The sequence below is a fragment of the Rhinatrema bivittatum genome, chromosome 4 (assembly GCF_901001135.1).
Source record: "Rhinatrema bivittatum chromosome 4, aRhiBiv1.1, whole genome shotgun sequence".
NCBI lineage: Eukaryota > Metazoa > Chordata > Amphibia > Gymnophiona > Rhinatrematidae > Rhinatrema > Rhinatrema bivittatum.
The window spans coordinates 422,246,948-422,270,542 of NC_042618.1; positions in this window are offsets into that span (position 1 = coordinate 422,246,948).

Here is a 23,595-nt window from a genome sequence, read left to right on the forward strand (position 1 = left end):
TGAGATTAAAAGAAAAAAAAATTACAAATTAAAACTAGACTTGACTATGACGCTATGTCTGGTTTAGGAGATCGAGACGTAACAACTGGTGGGTGGTCTTGAGGTTGGTGAGTCTAGAAAGGAAGGAGGGGTCATCTGAGATTACGGAAAGGCTTGACCGAAAAGTCAGGTTTTGAGTCTTTTTTTGAAGGTTGTTGTGCATCGTTCTAGTCGGAGATCCGGCGGGAGTGCATTCCATTGCGGAGGACCAGCTGTAGAAAGGGCTCGTTTCCTCAGAGAGGATTTGGCAGGAGAGGTGTAGAGCGCGTTACTGTATGCATATCTAACCGGTCTGGAGGGCTTGTAGGGATGAAGAGGGATGTTAAGATCGAGTGGAGTGAGATTGTGCATGGCTTTGTGTACAACCATTAGGACTTTGTACAGAATTCTAAATTTGTTAGGAAGCCAGTGAAGGTTCCGCAGGATAGGTGTTATGTGCTCTCTTTTGTTGGTTTTGGTCAAAATCCTGACCGTCGCATTCTGCAACATCTGCAAGGGTTTGATGGTGTTATTTTATATTAAATAAAAGTTTGTTTTATACTAAAAGAAGGTGTTTCAATAAGTTATAAGGCATGAATTGGTTAAGAAAACCCCCCATCTTCATGAGTAAGCAGTGCAAAATAAACCTCTGAGCCCTGTTTTCATATGCCTTTTCCCCTAGGCACAGATTCTGTTTACACTACATATGAAAACCAATCAGGCCCTTGTTTAAAGTCTTATTAAATTCATCCTTATTGAAACTGTTTCTGTCGGGCAAGTTTCTTCAAATGGGATTGTTTAGTGCATACCTTGACAGGAATGAACCTCATTCGTAAGCCAGGTTATGTTCAGAATTATCTCAGTCTGCCACATGTATTGCTAATTCCCTTCTTTGTACTTACAATGTGCCAGAGAGAGTCTCCTTCTGGAGTTCATAGGGTGTAAGTTTTATAGGCAGCATATCAGGGTGCACTTGGAAATTCTTAATCAGATCAGAGGCACCCAATATGATTGGGACTATTTCTGTATCTTTCTGACACATTCTCTTGGTCTCTGATCACATCTTTTGGTACTTAGGGATCATTGCTTTCTCCATACAATCTACAGAATAGTCACTGGGGACTGACACCTCTGTCAGCAATGCTGGTTCTGAGGTGTTCTCCTTCACCACAATATCTGGCTTTCCCACATTCATCTTCCTGTCCGTGGGAATAGGAACATCCCAGGTGATCCCAACGTCTTCATTCTCCACAATTCCTTTAGGGTCGTGCTCCCGATGTTTGTTTGGTACCTCGATGTTACAATGTTTACACAGCTTCCGATGAATAAAACCATGCTACCTTGTTTTATACAGGCCTTCTGACATCAGCACATCACATCCAACAATGAGACGCATAACCGTTTCCAGTTCTGTACCGCAGAATCTGCATTTATCCGTTTTACCAGTCTTTTCTATGCTGGTTGTGAACCATCTTGTCTGTAGTTCACTGAACTATGTGTAACCCCACCCCGGTGTGCAATCCTAGCATGGGTGAGACCATAAACTTATTTGTACTCTTCAGGGCATGAACCCAGGCTAGCTGTTAAAAAACAGGATGAAGGTTCAATGGACTCGGGGATGAAAGGAGTCCTCTTGGTTTCCAGTGCAGGGTGGCTAATTCTCTCTCCCTGACTTTCTTTGGTGATGCAATAATTAAGGTAACAGTTATGTGCTGGGATGCCAAATAAAGACTGGAGTCACTGTGTTAGTGTCCAGAAATAATTCTTTACTGTTAACAATTAGGAAAATGGCACAACTCTTGATCCACAGCTCCACAGTATAACATCTGCTTACAATTTCTTCTTCAATCTGTGGAGGAATGTTTAGCGCCAGACCAGGGAAAACCCTACCCTCCAAGGCATGAAAAATAGGGTCCCCAGGTGAGCAGGGCATCCTTTCTATGGGCAAAACCACCCTCTCCAACTGGCAAGGATATAAAGTCACGGTCTGCACAGAGAGATAAAATTTTCTCTCTCCCCAGGGTCTGAAGAATCACTGGATGGGTATTGGCTTTGTCTTTACTCACTGTTAGGTGATTCAAACCTTTTTTGTACTTATGCAATCCTTTGTGCTTTTATTCGAACCCCTGATGGGAAGGCTCCCCCTGGAGCAGGACTTTCTGGGTTCCAGTCAGGCAGGAAGGGCAGTCAAAACCTCCCCCAGAATGGTGAATTTAATTTTCTTAAAAACGGAAGATAACACCGGGGTTTCCTTACAGCAGGTCACTGACACCCTGATGTCCCTGAGGATAAAGGGGGGGGCAGGTCTTCCCTAACCTGGACAGCCCCAGACCCAGGGTTCCCCAATTTCTGAGCCAGACAGGTTGTGTACTGGCTGGGCAGAAACTCTCCTGACCCTGGCCAGGATCACCAATCTGAGCTTGCTTGGCTAAACTGGCTGGACCTGTAAAATAACAAAAACTAAGCTCCTCCCTACCTCTGTACTTCGTACTAACCAAAAAGAACTGCCTCCCAAGTTGTAGCAAGGGCGCAGTTATATACTATTACAAGGGAGAGGGCCATTCCAGACTCCACAGAAGGAGGATCTGCGTTTGAATGGATCCTCCCATTATCCATCCTACTTTAGCTAGTGGACTGATTACTAAATACCCAGGACTTACTGGTAACCCAGGAAGATGCCCGAGTTACATGTGCTACAATTATCAATCTCTCATCTATAGGTTTGAGTTCATCTTATCTTAATCACTCTGTGTCAAATCTTGAACCACGTGGGGTTTCTGGAGTATCTCTCTATACTTCTCACCATATTTATGTTTCTGCCAGTTATCCTTCCTTGTTACTGATCTAACTCTTTAAAATGTTTTTGGTTCTTGTTTTCCTAGTTCAGTGCTTCTTTCTTTTGTGTGCTGGTGGATTTTCAGTCGTTCCCTCTATTCTCCAGAACAATTGTCCAAGCCTAAGGACTGAGACTGATGATGCATGCTTACTTTTGTACTATCACAAAAACAAAGATTCAGCTGTAAAAAGAACTCAATAAGATAAATAGTTGAGCAACCGTCATAAATTGCCACAGAGACTTAATGGCTTATATAGTCAAGCCCGTGAAGTACTGGGCTTATCTAATCATTGGTTGCACTTTTGTACTATGGCAATATTTGAGCATTTGAGTCTGTTGTTGCCATTAAGTATACCTGAAGGTCTATTATGATAGTTCTATATGTGTAATCAGTTTCAGTAAGACCCACAATGCCTTCAGCTCTCGAGATGTACAATCTTGGCATACATTGGTTTTTATAGATTACCTGATGGCCGTGGAGGAGATTTCTTGTTTTTACATCAAATTATTCTACATATTTATGGGGCCAGTCTACTAGTCCAAAACTGTATGATAGTGCAGGAATTGTAAACTGATTAATAACTGGTATCTTATTTTGTGCTGTTAAGGCACTCTTCGATTACACCTTGTTGCGTTGGAGGTGGACCCTTGGGCCGAGGTGGGGTTGCCGCTACCCATAGGAGGGATTCTACAGGTCCCCACCGTCGGCAGGCAGAGAGGGCTGACAGACAGAGGCCGGCTGGCGCTTCACCAATACCAGCCCTCATTCCCCGCAGGTTGAGCCTTTGGGTGCTGGGGCCAGCTGGATCTGGAAGCAGAGCGTTGGTTCAGGACTGCCCCCACTCCAATCGCGGAGGCATCTAACTCAACCTGGAAGGGGCGATTAGGGTCCGGATGATGGAGACAGGATCCAGTTAAGAAAGCCTCCTTGGGGCGATGAAAGGCGGAAACAGCCTCCGGGGTCCAGTTTCGGGTGTTCTGACCCTTACGGGTCAGAGCTGTAGGAGGAGCCGCCAACATAGAGTAGTGCAATATGAAGTGGCGGTAGTAATTTGTGAATCCTAGAAAACGTTGAAGTGCCTTCAGGCCCACAGGTTGTGGCTAGTCTTGGATTCCTTTTAGTTTCGCAGGATCCATCGAGAATCCTTGTTGGGAGATTATGTACCCCAGAAAGGACAAGCTGGATTTTTCAAATAGGCACTTGTCCAATTTCGCGAACAGATGTTCTCCCGAAGACATTGAAGTACAGTACAAACATTGGTACGATGTGTGGCCAGGTCCTTGGAGAAGATGTCATCCAGGTATGCCACAACTTTGATGTATAAGAGATCCCTGAAGATTTCATTAATCATTCACTAGAAAACTGCAGGTGTGTTACAAAGGCTGAAGGGCATCACTAAATATTCGTAATGTCCAACTCTAGTGTGGAAAGCAGTCTTCCAGATGTCATCAGGGTGGATACGCACCAAGTTATAGGCTCCGCGTAAGTCTAACTTGGTGAAGATAGAGGCCCCGTGTAGCCGATCAAACAATTCTGATATCAAGGGCAGAGGGTACTTGTCCTTGAGAGTGATTGCATTCAGACTGTGGTAGTCGATACACAGTCTTAAAGATCCGTCCTTTTTCGTGAAGAAAAAGAACCCTGTGCCAGCAAGGGTTCATTCACCCACAACCTGTGGGCGAATGAACCCCTTTGTAAGATTCTCCCGGATGTTCTTCGTCATGGCCTTGGTTTCAGAAAGTGACAGAGGATAGGTACGTGTTATAAATCTCCGTGCGGAGTTAGCAATCTGTTATAATCGGCTCCTCCAGAGGGGAGGAGCTAGCAGTCTGTTATGATCTGCTCCTTCAGAGGGGAGGAGTTAGCAATCTGTTATAATATGCTCCGCCAAAGAGGAGGAGTTAGCAATCTGTTAGGATCTGCTATGCTGATGAGAAGAGCAAGCAGATGAGAGTTAGCACTCTAATGTAAATAGGTGAATCCTTGGGCCAATGGCAGATGACAGCGCCCCCAGGAGGATATCCTGAGAGGAACCACCGGCTAGGTTTGGGTTTGGAGTCAGACACAGATAGTTCTTTTATTAGACAGGTTCATAGAATCACCAGAGGTGGCAGTAGTGAGCTGATGTGCCTGGCAGGGCTGAAGTCCCTCAGATACTAGAACTGCGATCCCAGGGTTGCTGAGCTGTAGAGAGGCTATAGATAGTGAGTAGACAGGTTATGCTGTATACATAGCCAGTAGTAGATGACACACTCACATAGATTCTTAAAGAGGCTCAGTAGCTGGAAGGAGTTAGGCCCTCGAGGAACGAGTACTTGGTTTCAGGGAAAGCTCTGAGAGAACAGTGGTAACTCACGAATGTCTGTATCTGCGATAGCTTCCAGGCAGTAAAGAATCTTCAGAGTATTCAGGAACATGAGCCCTCGAGGACCGAGTACAGGTTCCTATCTGCAATCTGAAATAGAGAAAAGAGAGCGAGGCCCCTGAGGAGCGGGTACCTCTGGTAAGTCCGAGGAGACAGAGTAGCTTGGACGAATTCGTATCCTTGACCGAGTACAACTTGTAGTCCTTGCTAACTCAAATCGTAAGCATAATTGAAGACCTTTTATGTTGAAAGTGGATGACGTCAATACAGGGGGACGCCCCTGAGGTACGCGACCTTGCTGGTACATACTTCAGAGCGCGCGCCCTATGACATCAGGAACATGGTGGATCCACAGCGTCGAGCCGGTCCAGGGACGCCGAGGAGAAGCGGCATGGAGATGCCACAGCAGCAAGCCGTCTATCAGACCTGGAGGGAGTCGCTGCAGAGGTAGAGAGGGTGGAGCGAGGGCATAGAGCAGGCACGAACACAACAGAATGCCCTCAGGGGGGCGTGGTTTCAGGCAGAAGATCGATGGGACAATCACATTTCCAAAGAGGAGGTAGGAGGTCCGCCTTCTGCTTTGAGAACACATCTTCGAAGTCTGCGTAGGGAGCAGGTATGTGTGAGGAAGTGGTCACCAGAGGAACCACTGGTGGGGGCGCCACTTTCTGAAGACAAGTCCAGTGACTGGCAGAGCCCCATTCTGTCAGCTGGAGAGACCCTCAATCGAATTGGGGGGAGTGACGTTGGAGCCAAAGTAGTCCCAGAACTACCAGGTAGATGGACTTCTCTAGAACCAAAAGTTCAATTTCTTCAGAGTGGAGAGCACCAGTAAGAAGTCGAACTGGCTCTGTAGTTAAGGAGACTTGACTGGGTAATGGTTCTCCATAGATTGAAGCAATGCACAAAGAAGTCTCGAGAAGACGGGTATTAATACCCAGGAGTTGGACCAAATCTATAAGGATAAAATTACCACCTGCTCTGGAATCCACCAGAGCAAGGACAGGAAATGATTGAGTGTTCCAGACTAAGTAACAGGCACAGATAGCTGAGGGGCCGGGGACGTTGCACCCAAGTTCAGGACCCCATCTGAACTTAGGCCGGGAAATTTCCTGGGCGGACTGGGCAAGTCTGTAGTTGATGGCTGGGTGCTCAACAATACAGACACAGGCCTGATTGTCTCCGCCGGAGGCGCTCTTCTGGGGACAGGCGCTCATGACCCAACTGCAGGGGCTCATCGGTCTCAGCCACAGCAGAATTCCTACCAGTAGTAGGATGGGTAGCAGGTGGCGAGTAGGAATGGACCCGAAAGGGTTTATTGGGCATCCGATTCTCCTGGTGGCGCTCTTGGAGAAGTGGCAATTCAGTCTTTAGATCGATAAGATCCTCAAGAGAGGAAGGGAGCTCTCATGCTGCCAACTCATCCTTTAGTTGTGGGGAGAGCCCATCCAGGTAGATAGCTCATAGGTAGTCCTCCTGCCAAGCGAGTTCAGACACGAAAGTCCGGAATTCAATGGTGTAGTCGAAGACGCTTCTTTGGCCTTGTCGCAGATGTAGTAGACTAATGCTTGCCACGGCATGCCACCCAGGATCATCAAAGGATCACCAGAATACGGTCATGAACCGAGACAGTTTCCGTAGGAGTGAGTCCGAATGCTCCCACAAGGGAGAAGCCCACGCCAGCACCTTCCCTTCTAGGTGAGACAAGATGAAGGTGACCTTAGTTAATTCATCTTGAAAGATGGAGGGTTGAAGAGCAAACTGCATATAGCACTGGTTAATAAACCCTCTACACAGTTTGGAGTCACCGTTGAAATGAGGCGGGGCTGGAAGGGCCAACAGAGCTCTGGAGGAGGAAGTAGATGGCTGTGGCGAAGAGGAAGCCGTTGCTGGAACTGAGTTGCTGGACATGGCATCTAGCCATGTATGCAGATGCTTGAGGGAAGAGGCCAGGGCCTCGAGAAAGTGTTGCTGTTCTTGTACCTTTAGGGCCAGGCCAGGAAAAGCCTGGAGGGCACACAGCTCTGGTGAGACCATGGCCTTTGCAATCTGTTGCACAGGAGGTGGACCCTTGGGCCGAGGTGGAGTTGATGCCACCCGTAGGAGGGATCCTATGGATTCCCACCATCGGCAGATAGAGAGAGCTGACGGACAGAGGCCGGCTGGTGCTTCACCAATAGCAGCCCTCGTTCCCCGCGGGTTGAGCCTTTGGGTGCCAGGGCCGGCTGGATTTAGGTGGCCTCCATCAGTGGTCATCGATGGGTGGATCGAGGTCAGCCCAGAGGCAGTAATTGGTGTAGGTATCAGTCTGTACTGGACAAGGCAGAGTCCCAGAGACCCGGGCACCAATAAGAACACAGTCTGACAGAGGGCGTCCGAGAAAGAGCAGGCCGAAGCCTGAATGAACCATGTCCAGGACAAAGGCTGAAGAGGCATCTTTAAGCAAGCTGGGTTCTGTGCTGGCGGCAGTCTGGAAGCAGTGGCAAGCAAGGCTGAGGTCTAGACAAGGAGAGAGTCAAAGGATGGTCAGACAAAGCAGAAGTCCAGGGCTGGAGAGAAGCATAAGAACATAAGAACATAAGAACATAAGAAATTGCCATGCTGGGTCAGACCAAGGGTCCATCAAGCCCAGCATCCTGTTTCCAACAGAGGCCAAACCAGGCCACAAGAACCTGGCAATTACCCAAACACCTAGAAGATCCCATGCTACTGATGCAATTAATAGCAGTGACTATTCCCTAAGTAAACTTGATTAATAGCAGTTAATGGACTTCTCTTCCAAGAACTTATCCAAACCTTTTTTGAACCCAGCTACACTAACGGCATGGTCAAGCGATGCAGAGTTCTGGGGCTGGAGAGAGGCAATGGCATCATCAGACAATGCAGGGTCAAACCAGGTTAGTAATCTGAAGGAGAGATGAAGGAACAGGAACACCGGAACAAGGGAACAGGAACAAATGTAATCAGGATTGGGAACCAGGAACTGAAGAAGCAACGAGTACTCGACTAGCAAGGGGACCTGTTGTAAAGGCAATTTGAGAGAGCGGAGCCCGGCATTATAAACTGGAGCTTAGCCGATGTCATCATCCTGGGCCACAGCCTGGTTCCCGCCGCGGGCCCTATTAAAGGTTCAGCTGTGCATGTGCGTGCCTAGGGAGGGGCGCAGCGTTGGTCGGGATGGCGTCTCTCCGCGGGCCACACGGAGAGGCCCAATGTGGAGCATCAGGAACTGTAGCAGAGCCGCAGGCCCCAGGGGCGGTGCAAGGATGAAGACGGTGCCCACAGCCGCCAGAGACGAGGGACCAGGTGCTGGATCACTTTGCAAGAGGTGAGGGGGCCAAGCCGCGGGTCTGCTGCGGATGGCGCGCGTAACACACCTTCACTCTCCTATAGTATTCTTTACTGATCTTTTTCTCTCTGTTGCTGTCTGTGTTAGGATAGCTGTGTCTCTTTAACTTTGTGATCGTATTGAGCTTGCTGTCTGATTGACTGATGGCATGTATGTTATGACATTACACAGGCTGAAAAGCCCACTTTATAACAGATTCTCATTAATCTGTAAAATAGAATGATGCGCTTGGAGCATTTTAGACTCTGCAGGCCATTAACATAACTTGGACCCCAGTACCTCACAGTGCAACCAATGTCTGCGGCAATGCCATGCCAAGGCATGCCTTGTGACATCTCAATGCTCAATTACACTATTGAAGACACACACTGAGCTATTAATTTCTGGAAACTGGAGAGCACAGATGATGTTTGCAGGACCACAGAAGCTCCCAGTGGTCATCAGAAGCTGCATTACAAATGTGTAAAGCAAACTACCGGCTCAAACTACGCAACATTTCAAAGACTGACAAGTGTGCTGGGCAAAGCAGTTTTTTGGATGATCCCTCATAAACTCTGACAGCATGGTCGCTGGGAAAACAAACAACTCTGATAATTAAAGGTGAGCTTCAAATAGCAGGGCCCTTCTCAAGTCCCCGTAGGTTTTATTAATATAATTGATTTCAGAACATTAGTAGGAGCATTGATCAACCTTAGGAAACTGAAACAGAGCTTAATGGGAAAACACCACCAAGACTGACTTCAGGATTCAGCGACAGAAAAAAAGATAGGAAATAGAATGGGACAGAGCTTAGGAAAATGTATAGGTGGCATTGGAATTTTGAGTTGTGAAATGTAGCCTTTTATGTGACCACTTTGTAATCAGCCTTTGTCTCTCCTCCTTTGCTAAGTGATTTGAGAGATAGAGCCAATGTGCATCAATAATTCACCAAAGTGGATCACAGAGCAGATCAGACGGGAAGAAAAGAATGAATAGAGAAACAAGGAGACTTGTGATAATTTCATGATGCCTTGTTTTCTTCTTTGGTGGCTGGTGCAGAAATTTGCACATGGCTATGACATTCGTTATGTGAATTTCTAGCAGCTTTGAAAGTGCTCACTGTCAGCCAATGGCAGGGGAGCTTTCAGAATACTCAGTGACATCACAATGTGCTCTGATCTCCCTGAGATTTCAACTAGAGGTGCTCAGCAGAAATGTTTTTCATTTTGTTTGCATTTCATTTAGTTTCTAGGGCTGGTTTTGGTTTTTCCTGTGTCCTTTTTTCCCATTTCATTTGGTTTTAGTGTGTGCTATTTTAGAACAGCGCGCACTAAAAACCAAACCCTGGATGCCGTTTTCTGGACTTTGTGAAACCCCCTCGTTGTCCCCTGCAGGCTTCCCCGTACTCCTCTTTCGCCTACCTTAAGCCGATACCCTTCCCTGGGGACAGGAGCAATCCCAATCCCCAGTTGCTCCTGCCCAGAGGGCTTACAATCTAAGTGCTTTTCAACTAATTTTAAAAGCCCAGAGCGTGCCAAAACTGGGAGATATGCGAGTATGTCCGGCTGGTGCGCACCACACAGATTTTAACAGGCGCCCGAGTGTGCGCGTATCTCCTGGTATGTGCACAAATAAGAAATTGCAAAAAAAAAAGGGGCGGGGCATGGGAATGGTCTGAGTGGGACACGGGCGTTTCAGGACTTTAACCTGAAATGTGTGCGCGCTGGGGTCCCCTGCTGCATAACTTTTCTACTTCCATGGATAGCACCACCCCCATAAGTCCCTCTGAACCCCAACCCAGCAGGAAGCCTTGACCCCGCCTGGCCACCTTCCGGAGTAAAAATTACAACTCCAGAGAGTCCCGCTCTTCACAGGCAGTATTGATATCAGAGTCCTCTTCCCCATACTACTCCTACCTGCTGAACGACACTACTAGGGGCCCCCTCCCTATGTCTCCTCTGGGTTCCAGCTCCACTGCAATTGGGGCAGGGTTCCAGCACCCTGAGCCTTCATTTGTAAATACCTGGAGATTTTTCCCCTTTTATATTCTCTCCCAACTCACCTAACCCAGTCCTTGCAGTGACAATCCTAGGCAGGAGCTACACACCAGGGCCTCTTACAGAACCTGCATTCAGGGGCCCTAAATCCATCCATTAGGTGTCACTGCTGCACAATAACTGGGACTCTCTCCTCCAAGAGGTTGCGAACGCTGCCTCCACAGCCTCCCCTGCCCTGGCCAGCAAGGGATTCGGAGGATTTGGCCTGGGATCATACTCAGGGCCACTGAACCACTGGGACAGCCCAAAAAAGGATCTATGACACATGGAACTATTTAATCATGAACCCCATTGAGCGAGGACACGTGCGATGAGTATAGCAATCCAGCAAGGAGAGATCCTGGTGAACCCATCTTCTTTGCTGGAAAACTGGCTCTGCTCTTTTACAGATGAGCGTCTACAGCAAAAATTAGTTTATAGCAAATAATAAAAATGCAGCTAAATAAAGCAGAGCTTGAATAAACAATTAATCCTGTTTCACCTCTAGTGCAGTGAGTCCAGGGTTTGCTTTTTTCACTTCTCTGCTCTGAGGGAATTGAAAGAAATGTTCTACATTTAGTCTGTTTGTGTGCTGGTGGCAAACGATCAGAATGTGAAACAGGCTCCCACTATCAGTTCCGGACTAAAAAAATAAAAATTAACTGGTTGGGATCCAGTCAACCACTCATCTATTAAACCTTGTGTGTTACACAAAGAACAAACAACTGTACTGATATGCAGGGTTGGCACTGCCTATTAGTACAGATGGCTGCCTAAACTCCCCAGCCCACCCCCTCCACTAGATCTCCATCACTACTATCTCTCTTCCTCCACCCTCTGCTGGCCCTCTCTGATCCTCCGCCTCACCTTGCTACCTCCAAGCACCTCCCCCATCCTGCATCTCTTCTGCAGTGGGACTGCTCTGCTACTCCAGAGGAGAAAAGAGGTCCCAGGCAATCTTTTATGCATAGTATGGAGAGCGTGTTGTGTGATAAGGCCTTAGCGTGCCCATTAACAGGCAGATTTTAAATGCCAGGCGTGTGTAAATTCTGGCCTTTATGCTTGTGGCCGGGCCTGACGTGCACCGGGCCAATTTTCCAAGAGGCCTGGCCACGCGTGTAAAGGCCGGTACACGCTCAAGTGCCAGGCCTCTTGGAAAGGGCAGGCTGGGGGGGGTGGTGTTCTGGTTGGGGAGGGGTGGGGCGGGCCGGGACAGCGCCATTGTTTGCTGTCCCGGCTGCTGGCGCACGCAACTTACTTCAGCTCGGGAGCTGAAGTAAGTTGCTGAAAAAGGTAACACCCCCCCCAAAAAAAAAAAACCGTGGATTTAGGGGTTGGGGAGGAGAGGGAAAGGGGAAGGGGAAGGGGAAGGGGAAAGGGAAGAAAAGTTAGGGTAGGGGGTAGGGAAGTTCCCTCCCAGTCCGCTCCTTAATCGGAGCAGACTGGGAGGGAACTAGGGAAGGCTGGGATGCGTCACCACGCGACGTTTGCATTAATGTTTGCCCCCTTCTTCCTTGCAATCAGATTCACCACACACACATACACACACACACACACACACACACACACACACACATACACACACACTCATACACACACACTCACTCACACACACATACACACACACACATACACACACACACACACACACATACACATACACACACACTCATACACACACACTCACACACACATACACATACACATATATACACACATATACACACATACACACACACTCACACACATACACACACACTCATACACACACACTCACTCACACACACATACACATACATACACACATACACACACATACACACACACTCACACACACACACATACACATACATACACATACACACACACACTCACATACATACACACATACACAAACACACACACACACATACACATACACACACACACACACACACACATACACATACATACACACATACACACACATACACACAACTGGCCCAAGCCAGATGAGAGCAGGAGGTCTCAAGCCGTTTTGTCCTACGCCAGCTCCATATTTGAAGATGCCAGGTTCGGGGCATGAAGGTGCCATGCTCTCTCCTGCTATAATCTGTCTTGGGCTTCATCTGAAAGGGTAAGCGGGGAACCTAACTGGGGAAGGGAGGGAGCCTGCAGGTCCTTAACCTTTGGTTCAAGGGTGTGAAGAGAGGGAGAGGAGCCAGTGAGCCCCCAAGCTCCCATCATCATTCATTTTGGGATAGGGGCCAGGACTGCCAAGCTCCTTCATCTTCTGTGCAGGGGGGAGGGAAAGGAGAAGGAGCATCAGGGTATGCTGGTCTCTTCATCTTTTAACTTGGGAGGAAGAATCCCCATCCCCGCTAATCAGCCCTTTCACTTAAGGCCAGTTAGCACTGGAGGATTTTACGTCTGTGATCCTGCTAAATGTTTAATTCCTGTCCAAGGCAGGCATTACGTTTTGGGGCTTTAACAACAAGCCTGTGGAAAACAGTGGGTGTGCATAGTAAGGCCTTGCTGCATAGCACACTCATTTTAATGTGCACATGAAACTTTATTGCATAGGCTCCTCCATGTTACATGGATTGTTAACGTGCAAGTAAAAATGTTTTTGCGTCATGTGCTAAAATATTTTTAAGTGTGAGTGTTAATATACAGGCCCCGTTATGATGTTAGGCAAGGACAGGACAGCCATAGTACCTCGCCTACTGGTGATGAATATGTTGTTTTTACTGTCTAGTTGTCATTTCTCATTTTTTGTTTTATTTTGAAGTGATTTTATTTCTGTTTAACCCTATATTATTATTGTTTTGTCTGATTTTGTTTAATTATGAACCAGTTTTGTAAGTTGCCTTGATCTTCTGATTGGCACGGGTGTCTTGTAAATGTGATAGATAAATAAAGAGAGAGAGAGAGAGAGAGACATCTTGTACAATTATTGTGAAGTCAAACAACTACATACTTCTAGCTCCATATTAAAACTGGCATCAGAAATATATTAGGCACTAATCTGAGCGTTTTAGAGGTTCATGTTCTCATGCCCTGTCAGAGTTCCAGCAACTAATAAGCTTCTGTTTTGTTATCTGAGAGAGAGGCATGGAGGGAGAGAGGAGAAAAGAGTGAAAGCCTGTTAGACACAGGGGGGGAGAGCAAGAGGGAAAGAGTAGTTGAGTCCACAACAGTGGCGTAACAAGAGTAGGGGTGAGGGGCAGCTGCCCCAGGTGGCAGGCACAGAGCTTTCTTAAAGCACAAGAAGCAAATGGGGGAGGTGCGGGCCCTGTAGCACAGATCTGGCAGTCCACGACCGCCGCTGCTGCCAATGCTGGGCCCAGGGCTGGCATCGACAGCTTTATCTGTCTCAAGAGCTGCAAAATGAAGGGCGGCAGCAGTGGACACGAACGGCGGGATGCTGGGGGAAGCAGTGAGGAGGAAAGGCGTGCAGAGCCCTAGGGGCAATTACATCTATTTAAACCCTCTGCTCCACAAAGTCACCTCTTCTTTTAATACGAACGTCAGTCTACACTTACACTTCCCATGTTCTCTCGAGTGATTGTCTCATTTGTTTCAAAAACACAGAGAGAGAGAGAGAGAGAAAAAAAAAAGATAGATTTTTGTTTATCTCAGTTGCAAAAGAGGAATTCTTGCACATGCATAAATCATCTGGCTTTAAGAAAGGGAGGAAAGAGAGGTTTCTATGGCAACAAGGTACATGCTCCACAGAGAAGACCGCCCTTTTGTTAGGTGGCTTTGTGATATGTATCCTGGATATGTCATCTGGCAATTACTCAGAGCTGTGGTGCTTATAAATTGTAGCCTGGTGCAGCAGGTTCTCCCTTTCACACGCACGCTGTTTCCTAGAACTAATGAGGTTGCTGAATTTTCTGGCTAAGAAATGAACGCAGATCACTCTGTCCCACCACTTTCCTGAGAGCTAAGTCGCTGCTAGCAGCCACTTTTCCCTTCTTCCAAGAAGACCTTGTCAAAACTTCTAAAATAAAACAAACCCCCCATTTTCGCTGATGAGCTGGTTTCTCAGGTCACTTCCAGGCTTTGCTAGCTCCTTCTGGATTCATTCTTCCATAAAACTAACTAGGATTTGTGCTTCTGTCGCTCGCCTGCAGTCCTTCACCCTCCTTTTCTTCTGTAAATGGAGCACAAAAGTATCTGCTCAGCAGTTCTGTTTTTCCTTGGTTCTCCAGCACGCATTCCTCCCCTTCTCCTCTGTCTGCAGTTTCAGTTTTCCACTAACAAATGTAAAAAAAAAAAAAAAAAAGAGCTTCTTCTGATACATTTTAAAGTATTGGGCTATTTCGTTCTCCTGACTGCCATCTCTGCTCCCCCAGATAGACTGCCCTCTCCTCCTCTCTTTCTTTTTTTTTTTTTTAAACCAGGGTATTTACTTCTACTCTTACTTTTCTTTTCTTCTCTAAAATTAAGATGGCCCTTTTTAGTTCTACCCACTATTTCACTCACCATCTTAACAAAGTTGGCATCCCAAAAGTACAGGCCTCTTGGTTTTGTGTGAGCCGACCCTGTTATTGTTCTTACTTTGACTCACCCCCATCTAGTGATGTATTGACCTTAGTTGACCGCCCAGGACATGAACAACCCTTTCCCCATTTGTAAGTGCTAAGTCCATTATCGCCCCTTCACGTGTGGGATCTCTATTACTAGTTACCTGAGAGGTGGTAAGACACCCTCCTCAGAGCTGACACCCGTAACCAGGATGTCCCAAAAGACACCTGACAGCTTAAAGTCTCTCACCAGCAATGCCTACCCCATGCTTCATATTTTAAGGGTAACTTCTACTACATCTCTTTTCAACTCTTTTCCCTGTGCTGGTGATCTGCAGATGACAAAATGAAAGTAAGAGCTCAATTTGCCTTCACTCAGCTAACCCCAAGTGTTGCTTCCACCCCACTGCACCCCTCCCCCATATTCACTGAATTTCAGTTGTTTTGTTATCCACTTACTATAAGATTATTTTTTTAAATAAATGATATGCTACTTTCCCCTTTATCCTATCTACACTATCCTTTCTGCACAGTCTTGCCAGCTTGGTTAGATTGCAATTATGATTCTCATTACATCACTTCTCTTTGATAGTGGTAAAATCCACTCAGGCTCTGCCATTAGTGCCTCCAGCTCTGCGAGTTTAACACGCATCCTCTAAGCATTCTTGCATGGGACCCTTACTCATACATCCTTTACTGTGCTCCACTTCTCCTTCTTTCAGACCTGGATTTGGTTACAGTCACTTTTAAGTAGATTGAAGATCCCAGAAACCCTTCCCATGGAAAATGAGAAGCAGCCTGCATTGTGACTGTGGACCGCTGCCACAATCCCTGGAGTATATCTACTCTTCCTGCCCTAAGCATTTGTGTAAGGGTAGACTTATGGACATGCACTGACTCACTTCTGCTGCAATGAGCTGGCTGGCACACAAACTTGGAGCTTGATCATCATTGCATATCAAACCAGCGCCATATGAAGAAGAAGAGCAGAGAGGCAGGCAAAGCCAATTCTCTACTACACCCCGAGAGGTAGAAATTCAACTGAATAAAAGTCCCACTGATGTTAGCATCAAAAAGACCAATAATTCTACATGTTTGACAGACAAAATCAAGAAAAGCTCACCATCCCTGGTCAGGTCTATTAAGGTACAATGTTACCAGCTGTATGTAACCCACGGTGCTTGTTAAAAAAAAAAATTGCTACAAAGAAGGTTAAGAGAAGGAAATGAAATCCTGAAGTGTACTGAATGCAATATCTATGCACCTGATGCTATCTATCACTTTAGATATTCCTAATAAAGAAAGTTTGGATATGAAGTCCTCAGATGTAGCCATTATCATAACACTGTGCTCAGTTTTTATTTAATCATATTGACATTTTTTGATACCTACCGGCAGACTTCACTGAGCCCATTGGCTTTGTTTGTGTATCTTTCGCATCTCAGATGAAGCTTCAGAAACTGATCTGCATCAAAATAAAATCCAAAGGGAAGCTGGTTCTGTATTGCTAGGTTCTGAGAAAAACTGCGTGAGCAATCCTAGACTATATGAGTCAATTTGATTTCTTCCCTGTGAGCTGTTTCCCACTGTTACTTTTAATGGAATCCTTTTTAAGCAAACCAGCCATAAGCCTCTTGCTTTTGCGTGGACATTGTACAGTGCCTTACCAAGTAGCTTCCTAAGGAAACTGCTCAAAATTTCAAACAGAAAACTACAACTAATCTTATGAAGGGGGCGGGGGGTCTTTGTCAATAACAGATCAACTTCTGTATGTGTAGACCTAGCTTTGCATCCTTTGGATGAGAATAAAAAGTGACAAAAGCCCTGCAATTGAGAGATTCAGCGGTTGCTAGTCTCTAAGGCACCATACTGGTTGTGGTGAGGATAAGCATGAAAGTGCAGCATGTGGCCTTTTGCTTTACATGTAGAACAAACAAACATACATAGGTTAAAAGCAACTGCATATGTGTTATAATAGAAATAACAAAAAAAAAAAAAATCAAGACAGGAAAAAGAACAAGAAAAGAAAACCAGAGAGAAAAAAAACATAAAAAAGACACATGTTGTATTTGTATTTTTTCTGAATAAATGGTAGTTCCAATATATATGCAATCCCTGTTTCTCCAGCTAATAGTGCTTAGGGACTCATTTGGGAGTGCATGAGCAATGTTCTGACCATTGTCTCTGGCCCTGAGGCAATCTGGAGGTCTTCTAGTCAAGTCCCAGTATGAAAAAGAACAAAAGACAAAATACACCAATTTGGGGTTGTTCAAAAAATACTTACCAGTTAGCTTGATTTCAGATGAAAGTTCACAGCAGGTACACATTGGAATAATCCACTTCAATACAGAAAAGAACCTAAGAAATGCCATACCGGGTCAGCCCAGCATCCTGTCTCTGACCATGGTCAGTCCAGGTTGTGCTAGGATCCAAAGAATAGATCCAAACCTTCTTGCTCACAACCAGGGATATGCAATGGTTTGCCCAAATCTACATAACTAATAGAAACTTGTATAAACCCTTTTTAAACTTAGCTAAGCTATCTTTACCACAACAAAAATCCAACAAATCACAGATACAGTCACTGGTAAATCTGCACTCACTGGCAGCAGATACTCTTGAAAGGGATCTTCCCTGGGTTCTTCACCTGGATGGTAAATGTAAGCTGGATGCAGAGTATTTCCCCAGTAGGAGAGCCTGGAAATTCCTCCTAATATCTGTTCAGATGAATCTCTGTTAACTTCTTTTAACAGCAACTCTACAAGTAGATTTCCCACCCTAGCCATACGTAAAGCCATGGGAGTGGCCCGCGGCTTGGGAATGCGCCAGAGAACAGAGGCATCTGGATTCTGGCTGTTTCTTCAAGCAAACTTTTATTATTTACACAAAATAAACAGAGAAAAGGCTGCTTATCTCAGCAGTAATGAAACAAAAGCGATAGCAGTCCCTGCTTCCTACAGCTTTCTGGGGCCTCTCTCTTCCCTCCTGGGCCTGGCCAGTTATCTCCCTCCTAAGGGAAATACTCTGAGACCAGGTTTCCCTGCTAGTGTATGCTTTAAGGTAGACCAGGCCAGAAACATACAACCAATCCCTTTCGGTGATTCAAGTCTACTTTCTGTACACTCCTTTACTAGAAATCCAGAACTATTACGTAATCCCCATGTAATATTTATTATTATTATTTTATTTAATATAGCACAAATTCACTTATGGTACCAGAACAGTTCACAAAAAATATTAATTACAACAGTCAGCAATCAATTAATAATACAAGAAAACTTTTTTCAATTAATTATATTAACTAGTAAGACAGAAAAAAGATAAGCAATTAAAAAAAAAGAGAAAAGCATAAAATTACAAAATTATAAAGCTAAAAGTATTTATAAAATAAAATAGCAAAATAGCCCTAGTGTATACAATATCAAAAAGAGTAATACAGAATGTTCAAAACTAATTTCAGTCTAACAGAACTTCAAATAGTTATTTTCACTTCTGATACTTTGCGGAAGTGTATTCCTTATAGAAGGAGCAATATAGCTGAAAGCTGTTCTATTGGTCAGTTCTAATCTAATAATAGTGGGAAAAGGTACAATCAACAGATCTTATTCAGACAAGAGTAATACTCCTCTCGGATTGCATGAAAGCAAACAATCAGCATTATACTGATGTTGACTTCTGCATAAAGCCTTATAAACCAAGGAAAGAATCTTGAATTTCACCTGGAAAGCAATGGGCAATTACTGCAGTTTATGAGAATTAGAGAAGATAAATTGGTTCTTCTTGCCACAAAAAGTATTTTAGCATCTGTATTCTGGACCAGCAGGAGACTTTTAAGCAACATTACAATACATCCCTGTTATAACTCATTATAATAATCTAAAAGGTCCATATTTAGACACAGTCCAGATAGCAAAGTTAGCTGGATAAACTTATCCAGCTAACTTTGGAAGTATATTCAATAGTGGAGCCACACTATTGAATATAGCTGGCTATCTTAAAGTTAGACAGCTAAGTTTATCCAGCTAGCATTGGGACAGATCTTTGGTCTGACCAGACTTAGCTGACTAAGGCTGGGATTTTCTAACGATGCACAGCTCTATGAATTGCGTGGTGCAGGGGGGCGGGGGAGAGGGGGGGCGAAGCAGGGGGCGGGCCTGCGATAGCTAGCAGCGATCGCAATCCCGCAGTGCGATCGCTGCCGGTTTTCACACTCAATAGCGCCATCGTAAAAGGTGATGCTATTGGGCGCGAAATTAGAAGCGAAAAGGCTCCTTACCTTTTCGCCATCCGGGTTGTCTTCGCGAGTTCCACCCCAGTGCCACCCCAACTCCTCCCCTTCCGGTGGCTACTCCTCCACGACTCCTCCCCAATCTAGCTATTGCATGCGAAAAGGGACTTTTTGCGTGCTAAAAGTCCCTTTTCGCGTGCACTAGCTTTAGAAAATAACCCCCAAAGTCATTCAGCTAACATTGAATATTGGAGTTAGCTAGTTAACTTAGTGACTAACTCAGCTCCTCCCAGTTAAGGCCCCCGAATGCCCCTAATTTATCTGGCTAAATTCTAGCTTCAACTTATAAGTGGGCTAGAATTTAGTCAGATACGTGCCCAAATATTCATTTAGCTCCCTAACCTCTGAGTTAGCAGGCTAAATGCTTTTGAATATCGACCTCTGAATGATTAAAGCTCAGGTCTGGATTTTAAGACGTACGAGCGGGCGTACATTTGTGCGCACAACCCGGCATGCACAAATGTACGCCCAATTTTATAACATGCACATGCAGCCACGCGCATGTTATAAAATCAGGGTCGGCGCGTGCAAGGGGGTGCACACTAGTGCACCTTATTTATTTTATTTATTTATTTAAAATCTTTTCTATACCGTCACTAAGTAGTCTACCATCGCAACGGTTTACATGATGGCACATACATTAATGTAGGGAAAGTGTACTATCGTACATTCTAACAGGTGCCATCAAAGGTTCGGTTACAATAAATCATTAAAGATAAGAAAAAAAATTGTTTAGTGAAATAGGTCATGACCGGGTGTACCAGGAAGGTACAGTTTACGGGTAAAATTCACCCTAGGGGAGCCCCGATGGCTTTCCCCGTTCCCTCCGAGGCTGCATCGAAATCGGAGCGGCCTTGCAGGGAACTTTCCTTCCACCCCCTCCCACCTTCCCCTCCTTTCCCCTACCTAACCCGCCCCCCCCCCCCCCCCGAGCCCTACTTAAACCCCCCCTAACCTTTGTTTTACAAGTTGCGCCTGCCTTTGGGCAGATGTAGGTTGCGCGCGCCGGCCGAGTGCCAGCGCGCGATCCCCCGGCCTAGCGGCCCTACAGAGGTCTCTGGCCATGCCCCTGCCCCACCCCTGCCTGCCCACTCCCCACCCATTTTTTCAAACCCCGGGACATTCGCGCATCCCGGGCTTTGCGCGTGTCGCTGGGCCTATGCAAAATAGGCTTGGCGCGCATATGGCTTTTAAAATCTGCCCCACAGTGAATAAGCTAGGGATTCTAGGTCTTTCTTCTAAAAAAAAAACTTTATTTGACTGAAAAATCTTAAAATATAGAAACATGATCTAACCGTGGCAAATATTTGGTAGTTTTCTGTAAGCTTGACATCAATTTTTAGTCCAAGGTCAGTAGCAATGTCTTTTGATTGAATTACAATCCCAGAAATACTAGGAAAACTAAACATGGGTCAATTAGCTATACTGATCCATACAGTCTCGGTTTTTGATGAATTTAATACTAGTAGTAGTTTGTGGTTTTCAAACCAAATTGTAATTATGGCCAGACATGAGTTTAATGTAGACCAGTCAACTGGGTTTGGAAGACTGGTGGGGGGTTTTCATGGACTGTAAGATGTCAGACCAAAGTTCCATTTAAGTGCAGCGTTCTCTCTCTGACATTGGCCATTCCAGGTCATTAGGAAGTGCCTGGTAGTTCTTTTCTTTATTTCTTATTACAAGGGATAAGTGGTAGTTTTGCTAGGTCACCTGGCTAACAGTTTTTCTGGATTTTCCTCTAGGAATTTGTCCTAACCCATTTAAAATCAGCTATGCCAGATGCCTTGATTAGGAAGATTTCTTGGTATTCAAGGAGGATCTTGAGAAAGAAGAGAAAGAAGATGATGTGAAGAGGGGAGTCCCATACTACTCATCTTTTTTAAAGATTTCCTCATTGGCTGAAACCTAAAAAGCAGAGTTCATACTGCCGGTACTGGAATCTTGCTTCAGAGCTCTTGTGTGAGAAGAGACTACGGAATAACTGATGCAGGTGAATAAAATCATTAAATTGAACAATGAAGAATATCACAATCAAAACAGAAAAAAAAGTTCAACAATTCAAAAACACTCACAGATACAGTCACTGTAAACCCACTGAAATCCTCTGAACTCTGGGATCCCCACATGGCCTACCCACCATGGCCCCCCCTGGGTTCCCCTTATGATTAGAGATGTGCAGGGGAAAATTTTTATTTTTTATTTTTGGTTCATTTTCGGGAGGTTTTTTCCCCTACAAATTTTGCTTCGTGGATTGCTAGATTTCTTTAATTCGTGAGAAAAAATGAATCAAACAGTACCCCCCTCGAGTACCCCCCTCCCCGCCGGCATCCCCCCTGTCCCCCACTTACCTGGATGGATGAGATCTGCCATCAAGGCCTAAGCTCAGGCCAAAGCCTTGGCCTTGTGTAGGCCAAGGTTGCAGCAACCTACCATACGCTAGGCCTATTCAAGGCCCATGCCTTGAATAGGCATGTCCTTGGCCTAGGCCAGAGCCCGGACCAAGGCTTCACACCTCATCCTGGCTCAGATACAAGAGCCTGATGACTGGGCCTCAGCCTAGGCTGGAGCCCAGACCCAGGCCTGACACCGCAACCTGGCCCAGAGTTCAGATCCTGAATCAGGGGCCTCGGCCCAGACCAAGGCTCGACACCTCAACCTGGCCTGGAGGTCATGTCCTGACTCCGGGGCCTTGGCCCGAACCCAAGCCCGACTTTGCAACCTGGCCCAGAGGCCAGGTCCCGATGCTGGGGCCTAGACCCAATGCCGATGCCTGGCCTGAAGGCCTTATCCCAATACCTGGGCCTTGGCCTTGGGCCCAGACCTGGAGCCCAGGCCTCGCTGCTACTCCCTCATTGTCCTCTTCTTTCTTCTAACTCCATCCGCTGGGGTGAATGCGCCACAGTTAATTAACTCCGGCGCATTCACCCCAGTGGATGGGCTATTTTGATGTACAACATGTAACATACAATTGCCAAAAAACAAATTGGAAACCGATTCAAGATGGCTATGTAGCAACCAAAAACACAGAAAGATCGGTGTATGTAAGAAAGAATGATGCAGGTGACTTTTGTATCATTTTATTCATGTAAAACTGACAACAAAATGTGCAAGGGGAATGAAATATTGTGAAGAACTTGCTTTTAATACATATACTCTAGGAGGAGTTAAAAATCTAGTGTAAGAACACTTCTAAAATATAGCAAACCCTTCATTCCCCACCCTGTTAGATCTGCATAATAAACATTTTTCATATTGGCTTATCTGATTTCTTTTCATTATGAAAGGATGCTCAGAGTACTATACCTTAGAGAGGTTGTGTTCTTTGCAAACAATGTACCTCATATTTATATAATTATATCTTCCCCAGGGCCTTGCAGTGCCCTAATTAATCAAAACAATTAATTTTCCAAATTCTAATTTCATAATAAAACCAACGGCACTGGGAATTGTGGAAACAAAATTGTTGAAATCATTTTGTATTTGATACAAGCTGGCATTCACACTGCATCATACCTGAAAACACTTTTTTGTCTGGCCCGCTCCACTATGGATCTAGAATACACAGGAAGTAGTGGATAGATGTACCTTCAGAAGGATGGGCCCTCCTTGAATTTGGGCAGTTGTCAGGTTTTTTCAGGTGAATGCAGGAATAGAGATATTGAGAATGCTGGAGGGCCAAGACCATAGCCCGAAGCCAGAAGAACCAGGTAAGACTGGAAACAGGAGCTAGAGATAGGAGCCAGAAATCCAGGAGCCATAGGCAGGACCGGAACAGGAGCAGCAGCCAGGAACCAATGGTCACAACCAGAACAGGATTCACGAACACAGCCAAGAAGAGAAACAGAGCAAATTCTGTGTGGGCTGTTGGACCAGCAAAGATGTGCTAGGCTGGGAGATATTTTTCAAAACTGGCCCACAGGATCAGGGCCGGTGCAAGGGTATTAGATACCCTAGGCGAACCTTCTGCCTTGTGCCCATCCCCCCTCCCTCTCCCTCTCCCAGTCCAGGCCCCAGCTCCGGCCCCAACCTCATTCACTCAGACAGGCCCCCCTCTCTTACACACTTAGGTTCTTGTCTCATTCACACACACACACACTTACACAGGCTCCCTCCCTCTCGCTGACTAATACCATTGCTCTCTCATAAACACACAATCCCTCTCACTCACACACACACAAGACTCTGCTTCTCTTGACTGCGAGCAGGAATGGC